The following is a 14,894-nucleotide window of genomic DNA, read 5'->3' on the forward strand; positions in this document are numbered from 1 at the left end:
ACTTAAAATTAATTTGGAAGAGCAAGATGGAGTTGAAGGATCAGTTTGATGCTCACGCATTCTCTCTACACATTTTCTCTCTGACACTTTCATTCTTTTGGGGAAATGAGTAACAAAATTGAACTGAGAAAAATATTCGGATCGATTAAAAAAACAGTTTTTCATGGAAATGAGAGGGTGTTGTTTAGTAATTTTTCATACTTGTACAACTGCCACTGTCCTAAAAAATTCCAATCACTTAAAATTATAGTCATTAATATCAACATCAGTTATTTTACCTTTACATATACAAAAAACTATTAGGTTGCTTATGAGAAACCGATTCTTAGTCATACATATTTAAATTTAATATTGAAACAACTGAAATTACAATCATTAATATCCACATCAGTTATTTTACTATTCATGAGAGTAAGGGAAGACATAGCAATGCTATGGACACATCTTAATTTATTCGGTGGGCTCATCATTCGCTGATCATTGGCATGAATGGAATGTGTGGTTGCTAATGAAAACACAATAATATTGATTAAGACGTGGCTAGGTTGGCACTTCAGAATTATGCAACACAAATCAAAGCAAATGACTAGATTGCCTGTTTTTGTAGTACTGGTCAAGGCAGCACGTGCAAGGCACGTGCTAGCCATGGGAAAAAAAATAGAGATTAAGATCAATTTTAGATTTTATTTATATCACAAGATATAAATATAAATCATTTGATTTTTAAAATACAAAGAGATTTACATTAATCAAAAGATATATTAATTTTAAGAATTTTGATAATTATGTCATAAAAAGTTAATCTCAATCGTATAAGACCGTGACAAATCCTAGTCTAATATTTTATTATTTTATTTTGACCTATAGCTTACACCTTAATAGTTGTAAATATATTGTAATAACAACAAAATGTCACGATATTTTTAGTTGTGCTAGATCTCGATATAATATTTTATTATTTTATTTTATTTTGATTCATAAGGAATTGACACATGCGTTACAACATTTTCATAATATCTCTATGTATACATTGTACTTAATTACAATGTAAATTTATATTATGGACACAAAAAAATTGGCAAATTTTGTACACATTTACAAACTTTGTACAATATTTACCATTTTTTGTGCAAATGTGTATAATATTAACAACTTTGTGTATTTACAATGTAAACTTGCATTGCAACTACAAAGTAAACATATAAAGATCTTAAAAATAAAAAAAATAAAAACAAAAACAAAAACAAAGCTCAAACCAACTGGCATACTTGAAGGGAAAAGAAAAAGAAAAAGTGCACCTCACTAATTGAATAAACCAAAAAAAATACTATTCATGAGCCTTTGGCTCTTTCTATATAGTTAATAGATAAGCTAGCTTACATAAATATTTAAAAAAAAAAAAAAAAAACTTTGGCACTGTATAAATTAATGTTAAAATGTTGTGGACTTAGCATTTTTATTTGATGTATAAGAAACTGAGATCTCAACAATTGTAAAAATATTGTGATAATAATAAGAGTTGCAACATTTTCTCAAAACATTTATTTTTAGTTGTGGTTGGTTACAGTCTCATATTTTATTATTTTATTTTGACTTGTAAGAAATTGACACGTCAATAATTGTGAAATTTGTTGTGTCAGTATAACAATATATATACCAGCTTACATAAATATTTAAAAAAAAAAAAAAACATAAACCAATTACTAAAAAAAAAAAACTTTAGGCATGGTAGCTAAATAAACCAAAAGCACTGCATAATAGTGTTGTAACATTTTCTCAAAACATTTATTTTTAGTTGTGATTGGTCAGTCTCATATTTTATTATTTTATTTCGACTTGTAAGAAATTGGCACGTCAATAATTGTGAAATTTGTTGTATCAGTATAACAATATATATACCAGCTTACATAAATATTTAAAAGGAAAAAAAAAAAAATGTAGCTACTATAGCTATAGTGCCACTTAGCACTGTAGTTACTGTTCAAAACTTGGGAAAAAAAAAGTGGCTCATGAAACCAAAGCACTGTAGCTACAGTGCTTTGGCGTATTTGTGCACGTCAATAATTGTGAAAATATTATGAAATTTGTTGTGTCAATATAACAATATATATACCAGCCTACATAAATATTTAAAAGGAAAAAAAAAAAAACACAAACCAATTACATGAAAAAAAAAAATATATATATATATTTATATATATAGCTATTGTAGCTACAGTGCCACTTGGCATTGCAGTTACTATTCAAAACTTACGAAAAAAAAAGTGGTTCACGAAACCAAAGCACTTTAGCTACAGTGATTTAGTGCATTCGTGCTTTTATATATATAGATTTATTTTCAGTTGTGGTTGGTCAAAGTTTCATATTTTATTATATTATTTTGACTTATAAGAAATTGACACCTGTGAAAATATTATGAAATTTGTTATGTCAGTATAACAATATATATAAAAGGGGAAAAAAAAGTACAAACGGAAGACTGGAAAAAAAAAAAAAAAAATTCGTTACTACTGTAGCTACAGTGCCACTTGGTACTGTAGCTACTGTTCAAAACTAAAAAAAAAAAAAGACAAAGTGACTAACCAAAATGGCACTGTAGATGAACAGTGCTAAAACATTAAAGCAGCAAAATGAAATTGACATCTCAATAATTGTGAAAATATTGTGAAATTTGTTATATCAGTATAACAATATATATAAAAGGAAAAAAAAAGTACAAATGGAAGACTAAAAAATATAAATAAATAAAAAACTGTAGCTACTGTAGCTATAGTGCCATTTGGAATTGTAGCTACTGATCAAAACTTAAAAAACAAAAACAAAGTAGCTCACCAAAATAACACTATAGATGAACAGTGCAAACTGTAGCAGCATTGTCGCTTTTCACAAAACATTTATTTTCAGTTGTGGTTGGTCACAGTTTCATATTTTATTATTTTATTTTAACTTATAAGAAATTGATACCTCAATAATTGTGAAAATATTGTGAAATTTGTTGTGTCAATACAACAATATATATAAAAGGAAAAAAAAAAAACAAACGGAAGACTAAAAAAAATTAAAAAAAAAAAAAAATGTCTCACCAAAATACTGTTGCCGCTACAGTGATTGAACAGTGCAAACACTCTGAGTGCACAGTGCCAAAGCACTGTAGCGGCATTCGCACTTTTATAATATAAAGATACGGCAGAAGAGCCATAAATCTTGGTACTTAGATTTGATGGCCATTGATATGAAACTCTATCACACACACCTGCCTTCCTTTAATGTACATTAGGGGAATTAGAAAATTTGTGCATATAATTGATAAAGGGCCATATAGTTTACAATGTAGATATCATTTTTTGAATAAAGAACAATTTGTAGACTTAAAAGGGTATTGAAAATGGATTTTTTGAATCAAAGACCAAAAGAATATGAACTACTCTTAACTACTATTATGGACTGGCCAACATAGAAGGGGACAAAATGCAAAACGTGGACTGGTAATTGAACTGTTATGTGAATCAAATGACGAGGGAATATAACTATTATTATCGATTCTAAATCAACCATGAATCCTGCAATATATTGGTGATATGTAACAAAGCTTGAGTTGTAATAACATAACAAATATTAATTGTAATAAGACTATCCTAAAAAAATTATCATGCACAATGCATAGATCTGCGACTAGTTATATATAAAAGCTAATTTTTATGAGAAGTTAAATAAGTGTAATGAGATGTGTTTGTGACAAATCTTATGGCTGAAAAATTAGTTATACATAATAAACATTATCATGGTGATAATGTAAATTTTGTTTTTTATTTTTGTTAAATTCATTATATATTGGATTTAATATTTATGTAGATGAATGAAGGTGTCTTTTTGAAAATTCAAATCCTTACATGGTAATGCAAAGCAAGCATACCTTTTTTTTCTTTTTCTTTTTTTAATAAAGAAAACTAGGTGACAATGTTGATGCAAATGAATTATAAATTATTGTGATCATGCCCTAGCATTATCATGAGCAATGGTACTATTTTAGATGGAAATCCGTCTCCAAGCATTCTTCTATATCATTGTACCTATGATAATATGGACTGTGAATAAAACAAACTGATCATGAACAACTCAATCTCGACTAAGTAAAAAGCTCGTTCATATTTTTTTTGTTTATAAATAAGCCAAGCTTGAGTTTTAGTTTTAGGCTCATTTACTAAACAAGCCAAGCCTAAACTAAAAAATCTACTCACAAACAAGCTTGTGAGCTATAAGACTTGATACAAAACAATTCAAATATAGACTCATTTATAAGTTTATATGTATTAACTAAATATACTCATTACACATATCTTAATAATAACATGGCTAACATGGGACCACTATTCATTACTTTAATTTTTTTCCTTCCCTCTAAACTGACTAAGAACCATTTAGACTTTAGTTACATTTAAAAATAAATTAATTAATTAAGTGGATCACATAATGATTCTTTCCCATCAATCATTTAGTGTAATGTTATGAAACATGCTAGTATTTTCCCATTCATAATAGTTACAAACAAGTATTTTTTTTAAATTTTCCACCATCTAACATGAATGTAAGAGCAACCATATCAGTTCGTACAAATTTTCTGTCTATTTTGCAAGAAAAAACCTACTTTTTCTATTTTACACGTTCACTTTTACAAAACACCCATATCAGTTTATCTATTCTACACATTTATTCAATAAAATATTCATTATTTTTACATTTTTTATTATTTCCTTCCTTCTCCTCCTCTTTGGAACCCTCTCATAGACCCAACACAAACCTAAAATCACCCACACTCAGCCACCCAACCACCACCATCAACCCACAATCATCAACAACCATCACCCCACAGAAAATCCAAACCCCATAGAAAATCCAAACAGTAAATCGAAACCCCACAGAAAATTGAAACCCCTAAACCCCATCATCAACGACTCTCATCATCTCGATCCTCAGTGGTGCTAGAGTTCGAGACCTCGATCCCACACAAAAACCCCATGGCACTAGAGGAGGGGCTGGAGCTGTCTAGGTAGTAACGAGCTTCACCCTCCATGTCCGATCAATTCTTTGTCACCGTCTCTGTTTCCAAACGGATTGTTGGATCGGAAAGGTTGATTGGCGTTCCCAACTCACTTGCCACCCAAACTCGCCAATTAGACTCAATCCATGGCATGCGAGATCTTCGCCGAGCTATTGTCGTCTTTGTCTTCAAAACCTGAGATTTTGAAGAAGAAGGAGAAGCTAATTGGCTTTGCAGAGTTGAGATAAGAGAAAGAGAGAGCTGTGATAAAATGAGAAAGTGAGAGTTAAGATGAGAGTCAGACGTAAAAGAGAGAAAAAATTATTAAAATAGTAAATACACAAGCTATATGCACGGTCATTATAGCATTTGTAAAATTATGTACAACTTTACATCCACTGATGTAGGTGTTTTTTTGGCCAAAATGTGTAAAATGAAGGAGTTTTTGTATTATATTCACCAATTGATATGGATGCTCTAAAAATTGTATTTTGAACAATTGCATGTTGAAGTTGTAAACAAGGAAGGATAAATGAACAAATTTAATTATGTAATTTTTAATTTGAATAATGGCTAATCATAAGTAGGACTAGACACGTGATAAAATGAATAAATTATTTTCTTTTCTTTTTTTCTTCTTAATTTTAGAGATTTAAGCATTTAATAATATAATTATCTTTCTCAAGCTCAAAAGCATGACTTGAGGTCGAGTTTGAACTTAATATTAAGCTTGAGCTTGGCTTGACTAATTCTCAAGTCAAGCTCAAACTTTTTGGCTTTCCCACAAGTTCAAGTTTAAACATGATTTTTAGGCTTGTCAAGCCAAGTATGAGCTTTTGACTTTTATTGACAAGCCAAATTTGAACATACACTATTCAACAAAACTCGGCTCGTTTGCAACCCTAGATGCTTAAGACAACTTTATACATTCTATCTTCCCTTGACCAATGGTATTGCCACAGTCTTATATATATCTATTGTGGGTGGTGGAAACCTTGAAGGGAGGACGTAGCAAGATAGTACCATGATTTCATATGTTAGGTTTGACAGTGGCTAATCCACCAGATTAAGTCTGACACCTACACAAGTCTGGCACTAGCATGATTTGTTTGATAAGAAATGGAGCTTTGCTAAAGGTTGATTGATGGGTTATGGGTACTCTTTAAACACTACCTAGGTTGTGTTCAAAATTTACAATATAACTAACTTGTAACCTCATGCATATACATGATACACTTAAAGATATATAATAAGATACATAATATAATTCCTATATATATATATATAATTTAAATAGCAATGATAGTTATTTTTATATTATGTTAACTCTATAAAAAAATTGTAAGGATATTATTAGGTAAAATGTAAATTGTCTAATTTTTTTTTTAAATTATTACGAAGCACTTTTTTTTATGATTAATTTATTTTAGACTTTTTGGTTTTTATACTTAATAAGTCACTTTGATAAATATTTATGATATCTGTGGGGCCCAACAATTCGTGGACCAGGCCCATTTATCCTTAGAGCGTCCGAAGGCCCAATCCGAGGAGATCTGTGGCCCAAGCTCTACAACGCAGAGCACAAAACAATTTTTGGGAAGCAGCCGAGGACAGTTTAGTTCTCGGCAGATCCATAATCCCACCAGAATAAAGGGGCAAAACTGGAATAGGGACAAATTAGTAAGGAAATCCAGAATATCTTGGGGAAGTTATCCATACTACCCTTCTAGATAAGGCCCGACGCCTGACAGAGCCGTACTCTGCAACTTTATCAAACCATCCCCAACAATTCCGGGATTGGACTGATGGGACAAATGTCAATGTTCGTAAAGATTGACCCTACACGTGGACGAAGGGCAATGAATGTAAGCTAGTATAAAATAAGGAAGTAAGTAGATCTGGAGGGAGGCCCTTTTTTCCACCTCCGAAAAAAGAGAGACTACATGGGAAAACATCTCAGGAACACCGGACTTCATGGAAGAAAGTCCGTCGTTGGGCAACCGAGAGAAGACCTCAACAGGTCCTCGGATCAACTCCGAGGAGCTCCATCCCACGGGGTACGACGCCTTAGGGCTTAAATGTTCATACCCAATTCCCTTTTTCTACGTAGATTCCTCTAAAGCCATGACCGGACAACGCCACTTGACCAACGGCTAGCTTTTCAAGCCCACTCTCTACAAATCATATTGTGAGGGATCTTTCGTACGCGAGCCCAACATCCTTATTGGGCCGCCAGAGAATTGTGTCCTTACAATTGGCGCCGTCTGTGGGAAAGCTTGCGCGTTGGCGCAGGTGGCGGTGGAGTCAGCTCTCTAGCAAGCAGAAATTTCCGGGATTTCCCCCGTCTCCGGCGGCATATAGTTGTTGCTCCGACGTAAGCCTCTGCTAGGGGCTACGCCTCGCAGTGCTAAGGGCGCGGGCGTCTCTAGGGGCTTCCGGCCTCAGGCCAACTATTCCCGCCTTGGTGAAGGGGCTGGTGGTTGAAAAATAAAACAAATAAGAGAAATCTTATAAGTTTTGGACAGAACCAAGGCTTTGCATGGTCCACGGACTCAAGCCTATGGGGAAACCAAGTACATAAAAGAAATCTTACAAGTTTTGGATAGAACCAAGGCCTTGCATGGTCCTCGGACTCAAGCCTATAGGGAAACCAAGTACATAAAAGAAATCTTACAAGTTTTGGACAGAACCAAGGCCTTGCATGGTCCACGGACTCAAGCCTATGGGGAAACCAAGTACATAAAGAATCTTAAAGTTTTAGACAGAACCAAGGCCTTGCATGGTCCATGGACTCAAGCCTATGGGGAAACCAAGTACATAAAAGAAATCTTACAAGTTTTGGACAGAACCAAGGCCTTGCATGGTCCTCGGACTCAAGCCTATAGGGAAACCAAGTACATAAAAGAAATCTTATAAGTTTTAGACAGAACCAAGGCCTTGCATGGTCCATGGACTCAAGCCTATGGGGAAACCAAGTACATAAAAGAAATCTTACAAGTTTTGGACAGAACCAAGGCCTTGCATGGTCCTCGGACTTGGGAAACCAAGTACCACCTTGCATGGTCCTCGGACTCAAGCCTATGGGGAAACCAAGTACAAAAAAGAAAAAATCACAAGTTTTGGACAGAACCAAGGCCTTGCATGGTCCTCGGACTCAAGCCTATGGGGAAACCAAGTACATAAAAGAAATCTTACAAGTTTTGGACAGAACCAAGGCCTTGCATGGTCCTCGGACTCAAGCCTATGGGGAAACCAAGTACAAAAAGAAAAAATCACAAGTTTTGGACAGAACCAAGGCCTTGCATGGTCCTCGGACTCAAGCCTATGGGGAAACCAAGTACATAAAAGAAATCTTATAAGTTTTGGACAGAACCAAGGCCTTGCATGGTCCTCGGACTCAAGCCTATGGGGAAACCAAGTACATAAAAGAAATCTTACAAGTTTTGGACAGAACCAGGCCTTGCATGGTCCACGGACTCAAGCCTATGGGGAAACCAAGTACATAAAAGAAATCTTATAAGTTTTGGACAGAACCAAGGCCTTGCATGGTCCACGGACTCAGCCTATGGGGAAACCAAGTACATAAAAGAAATCTTACAATTTTGGACAGAACCAAGGCCTTGCATGGTCCTCGGACTCAAGCCTATGGGGAAACCAAGTACATAAAAGAAATCTTACAAGTTTTGGACAGAACTAAGGCCTTGCATGGTCCTTGGACTCAAGCCTATAGGGAAACCAAGTACACAAAATAAAAACTGTTACTAGAGCATTAAAATCCATCCGAAGAGGACTTCTCGTTAACAGTTGGGTCAGTCTTTAATTGCACGGGTTCCCCGGTCTACCCGCAGATCCCCAGTGCCAAAGGGGCTAATACGATACGGCACAGTATGTTGTCCCAAGGGCACGATCCAAGGGCACGATCCAAGTCCATCGCTGCTCGGCTGCTCTCTCGGATATTCGTCTAGCGTGCATCACGCAGCGCTTAGCAGCTATCTCGGTTAGTTCCATAAATTCAATCTATTGAGGATTACCATTGTTATACTTGATAATATTTGCGAGTTTAAACTAATAAGGGTTTGTATTAAAGTGTTCTTCCGTCCAGAATATTGTTAAAGGCATGTTTAGACTTAATATTCAGACCCAAAGTGGTTGTTGCAAAAAAAATAACATATGCATAAAGAAATAAACACATCTTTTATTAAGACAAAAGAACAGTACAGTGTACAATAAAAGCTGAAACCAGCTTACATTAGAGTTAACTGCGTAAGCAAAAGAAAAGCACAAAAGAGTAAAGATGATGCCGAGGAGATATCTCAGAGGAGAGGTTGGCTACTGTTCCAAGATGTCGTCTAAGGAAACTATTCCTCGACGCTTCTACATGCCCATAACTCAGGCAGCCAAAGAACCTGACCTCAGGCTAACACCATCTACAGCAAAGATGCAGGGAGCCGGCAGTTGGGAAACCCCCGCAGAAGTTTGCCTGCTACAAGGCAGACGGCGCTGATGGCGGAAATTCCTTCTTCGGGCATGCCAAAAATCTGGCATGACCAGAACCTGCTTCGGATTTTGACTAAAAGAAGGAGAAACATCCTTTCCCCTCTCTCGAATTGAGATATTCTCTTGAGTCTACGCCTCCTTGGCCTGTACCTCACTATCTGGAGTCTCAGGAAGACACAGCGCTTTTGCGGCGGAGAGAGCTCCTTTGCCCCAATCCTCGCCTCAAACATGATGTACTAAGAGAGGAGACTGAAGAATTCGTGTGAAAGTAAAGCAACCTTCTCTCCTATTTATTTAAAAGAAGAGGTGATGGCATTTAATTCACGCAGCGTCCCAAGGAACGCTACAGACAAAATGTCTCCGGCTCGATTTCCAATGCCGTCTGCAACCCTGAGATTAAAGGAGCCTCGTAAAGGCGCACCTCGAATACTGGGACGCCAATAAGTACCGCGTGACCAAAGACTACGGAAATGCCTCTAAACCTGTGGGCCTAATAAATTCGCGGCCCAGGCCCGTTCTGCATGGAAGCCCACGGACTATGGCCCACACCAAGGAATAACCATTACCGAGGACAACTTCCTGCTCGGCAACTTATGAGACACCTGAGGAAAGACAGGTGCAAAAAGAAAAGGGGAGGGAATAAAGTTTTGGACAGAACCAAGACCTTGTATGGTCCTCGGACTCAAGCCTATGGGGAAACCAAATACAAAACATTATTATTATTAAAGTTTTGGACAGAACCAAGACCTTGTATGGTCCTCGGACTCAAGCCTATGGGGAAACCAAGTACAAAAAATTATTATTATTAAAGTTTTGGACAGAACCAAGACCTTGTATGGTCCTCGGACTCAAGCCTATGGGGAAACCAAATACAAAACATTATTATTATTAAAGTTTTGGAAAGGACCAAGGCCTTGTATGGTCCTCGGACTCAAGCCTATGGGGAAACCAAGTACAAAACATTATTATTATTAAAGTTTTGGACAGAACCAAGGCCTTGTATGGTCCTCGGACTCAAGCCTATGGGGAAACCAAGTACAAAACATTATTATTATTAAAGTTTTGGACAGAACCAAGGCCTTGTATGGTCCTCGGACTCAAGCCTATGGGGAAACCAAGTACAAAACATTATTATTGTTAAAGTTTTGGACAGAACCAAGGCCTTGCATGGTCCTCGGACCCAAGCCAGGGGGGTAAGTATTACTTTTTATTGGTCTGCCTTATCATGCCAGGCACTTCCATTAAAGTTATGGCAACATCTTTTTATTATTAAGTATTTTGGTCTTAGTCGTCATTGATTTAGATGCTATATGATTGTGCCGAGCGGCGCTTACAAATTTATAAAAAACAAAGAGACCGAACATGCAAAGTGAAATAGAAACAAGTTTTATTAATATGAAAAATTATTACAATATACAAAGAGAGGCTTCAACCAGCCTATACAAAAGAGGGGCTGTCGAAGCAGTACTAACATCCACAGTACAGATAAGCAAACGGTCAAGCGCCTTTTTAAACTTGTCTTCAAGGTCCCTCCGATCTCTGCCTCATAGCTGCTCATACTAAGAGAAGAACTCACTTTAAAAAAAAAAACGAAGAAGAAGGAAATAGTAAGGAAGAAATCAATGAAGAAGATGGAGGAGATGGATGAAGAAGATGGAGGACATGAGTAAGGAAGGAGGAGAAGAAGAGAGAAGAGATAAAAAGAAAGAAAATGAGCAAAAGAGGGAAAAGAGAAAGCACCAGAACGGAATTGGTGCTGGGAAGACTATAAGAAGAGGGCGGGGGAGGGCACCAGGGAGCAAAAGAGGGAGAAGCAGAAGCACTTAGCCCCTGCCTCAGCCCTGACTCCTAACACGCTGGTGCCATATTAGGTACGCTCGTGAGGAGCCGGGTGGTGCTGGTCTTGGTTGTTCTCGACTCAGTCACGCCGAGAATTCGACATGATGAGCCCCTGCTTCGGATTTTGGCTAAAAGAGAGGCGGGACAGATCTTAAGTCTGCGCCACCCTTGCCCTGATCGAGCCATTTCAAGTTTTGTCAGGATATGGTGTTTTGAGGAGGAGTGTGTCTCCTTCATCATTCGTTATGGAGGACGTGTACGGATATGATGTATAACAAACAGGCTAAGCAGACGCTAGAAGAGGCTACGGGTTTCAGATCTCAGAAGGAAGGGGAGGAGTCTGTACGAAAGTGATTGCCTCCTGCTTGCCTTCTTATAGGAAGAACCAAACAGAGGGAATTAAACGCATTCAAAGTTTCCAAAAGAATCTGAAGAAAAAGAGGCGTCCATTCCGCTTCCCCACCTTATCAGATGAGCCGCCGGACATAAATGAGCCTCGTAAAGGGGATTTACTAAAGGCGTGTCTGGGATAGTCAATCGGCAGGAGCAGATTACGAGCAGATTAAATGGACTCCCTTGAAAAACGGCTAACTTCGTGGACAGGCGGAAAGCCGCTCACATAAATGCGGGGTCAAATTAAATGGGCCATATTGAGGGCCCGGGTTTGCCAAAACCCTCCTTTCCAACCCGGAAGTCGGACATAAGGGTTTTGAGGGGCTATTGTGGGGCCCAACAATTCGTGGACCAGGCCCATTTATCCTTAGAGCGTCCGAAGGCCCAATTCGAGGAGAGCTGTGGCCCAAACTCTACAACGCAGAGTACAAAACAATTTTTGGGAAGCAGCCGAGGACAGTTTAGTCCTCGGCAGATCCATAATCCCACCAGAATAAAGGGGCAAAACTGGAATAGGGACAAATTAGTAAGGAAATCCAGAATATCTTGGGGAAGTTATCCATACTACCCTTCTAGATAAGGCCCGACGCCTGACAGAGCCGTACTCTGCAGCTTTATCAAACCATCCCCAACAATTCCGGGATTGGACTGATAGGACAAATGTCAATGTTCGTAAAGATTGACCCTACACGTGGACGAAGGGCAATGAATGCAAGCTAGTATAAAATAAGGAAGTAAGTAGATCTGGAGGGAGGCCCTTTTTTCCACCTCCGAAAAAAGAGAGACTACATGGGAAAACATCTCAGGAACACCGGACTTCATGGAAGAAAGTCCGTCGTTGGGCAACCGAGAGAAGACCTCAACAGGTCCTCGGATCAACTCCGAGGAGCTCCATCCCACGGGGTACGACGCCTTAGGGCTTAAATGTTCATACCCAATTCCCTTTTTCTACGTAGATTCCTCTAAAGCCATGACCGGACAACGCCACTTGACCAACGGCTAACTTTTCAAGCCCACTCTCTACAAATCATATTGTGAGGGATCTTTCGTACGCGAGCCCAACATCCTTATTGGGCCGCCAGAGAATTGTGTCCTTACAATATCATATTATATATAATAAAAGTTGGGCTTAGACGCTGTAGTTGCGCCAAGTGACTTTACCAAATTGCAGAAATTTTAATAAATTTTTAGATTTTAAGAATAGATATATATATATTTTTTGGATAAATATGACAAATCAAGTAATGAAAGAAAGTAATATTTGATTTACAACTATAATAGTTGTGTTTATCTAAAATATTATCAACAAAGTCTAAAATCAATAGACTCTTCATCTAATCCTTTTTTTTTTTTTTAATTTAAATTATATTATCGCGTGTAACAAAAAAACAATATAGTACACGTAAAAACAAAATACATACATAGTACACGTTAAAGTTGAAAAATAATCTTAATTTTTTTTTAAAAAAACCAACAACATAGTACATGTTTCTATGATATAAAAAAAATAAAAAAATAAAAAACAGATATAACTGTACTTAAAAAGAAAATAGCAAAAAATATATATATATATATATAATAATAATAATAATAATAATAATAATAATAATAATAATAATACTACAAGTAAAAAGAACCTTATTTTTTATAAAAACAAAAACCAACAACATAGTACACATTTATATGATTTTAACTTCTCCTATAATTTCTAAATTGATAAAAATCATAATTTGATTACAATCCAAATTCTATCATAATTTGATTACAATCCAAATTCTATCTTAATTTGATTACAATCCAAATTCTTCATCTAATCCTTTATAAAAAAAATTCTTAATTAAAAAAAAGGTAAAATCTAAGTTGATAAAAATCATAATTTAATTACAATCTAAATTTTATCTTTATTTGATTTCAATCTAAATTCTTTATCTAATCCTTTATAAAAATAAAAATAAAAATTTAATTAAAAAAAACCTGCAACATAACACACGTTTGAGTTGAAAAAAAAATCTTATCAAAAAAAAAAAAAAAAGTTGAAGAACAAATCTTAATTAAAAAAAAAAAGGAAAAAAAAAAACAGCAACATAGAGCACGTTTTTATGATTTAAAAAAAAAAAAATCGAAATAGCTACACTTAAAAAGAAAACAGCCAATAAAAAAAACATATAATAATACACGTAAAAAGAAAATAGCTCTACCAATTAAGTTTGAATCCAGGAGAAATTGAGTTGAACTAAAACTCTTGAATTGAAGAGAAATTGAGTTGAACTAAAACTCTACTAAACCTACTCCACTCTACTATTTAAGAATGCTAAAATCAATACATAAAAAACCAAAATTAATTAAGTGAAGAACTACTAAATGAAGGATTTGGCTTCTTCAATGAGAATAGCTATCTTCTTTTTACTTTTTACTTTTTGCATTTTTCTATTAATGTAGTTCAATTATTGCTTAAATTCTATGCTTTTTTAAAAATATTTTACATAATGCAATTCATCTTAATTATTGATGTATTTTTTTGATTTAGTATTCTTAATTGATTGTGCAGATTATTTCCTCACTTATAGCAATATCAAGATGGCTAGATACAAATGACAACATCAAAATAGTTAGACCTGGGTAATTTATACGTAAACTTTTACACATTTATATTGCAATACAATTTTTCTTTTTTCTTTATGTACTTTCATTTATCTATTTTTAAAATTATTTTGATTGTGATACTCTAGAAGGTCTAGATACTTATATTTTTTTTGGTAATTTATGGAATATTTGTTTCGGTCAAAATATTATCACTGAATCTATTTGGGATGGAACTCATCTATAATATGAAATTATGAGATTTATGTGAGAAGAGCTATCTTCATTTTTTTTTTTTTAGTTTCTATTTTTCTATTAAAGTAGTTCAATTATTGCTTAAATTATATGATTAAAAAAAAAAATTTAGATAATGCAATTTATCTTAATTATTGATACTATTTTTTTATTTGGTGTTCTTAATTGATTATACAGATTATCTCCTCCCTTATGGAAACGTTAAAGTGGTTATGATTGGTAATTTATAGATAAAATTTTGCATTTATATTGTAGTCTAAATACTAACATTTTTTGTAATTTATGGATTTTT

Source organism: Quercus lobata, chromosome 4 (genome assembly GCF_001633185.2).
Source record: "Quercus lobata isolate SW786 chromosome 4, ValleyOak3.0 Primary Assembly, whole genome shotgun sequence".
NCBI lineage: Eukaryota > Viridiplantae > Streptophyta > Magnoliopsida > Fagales > Fagaceae > Quercus > Quercus lobata.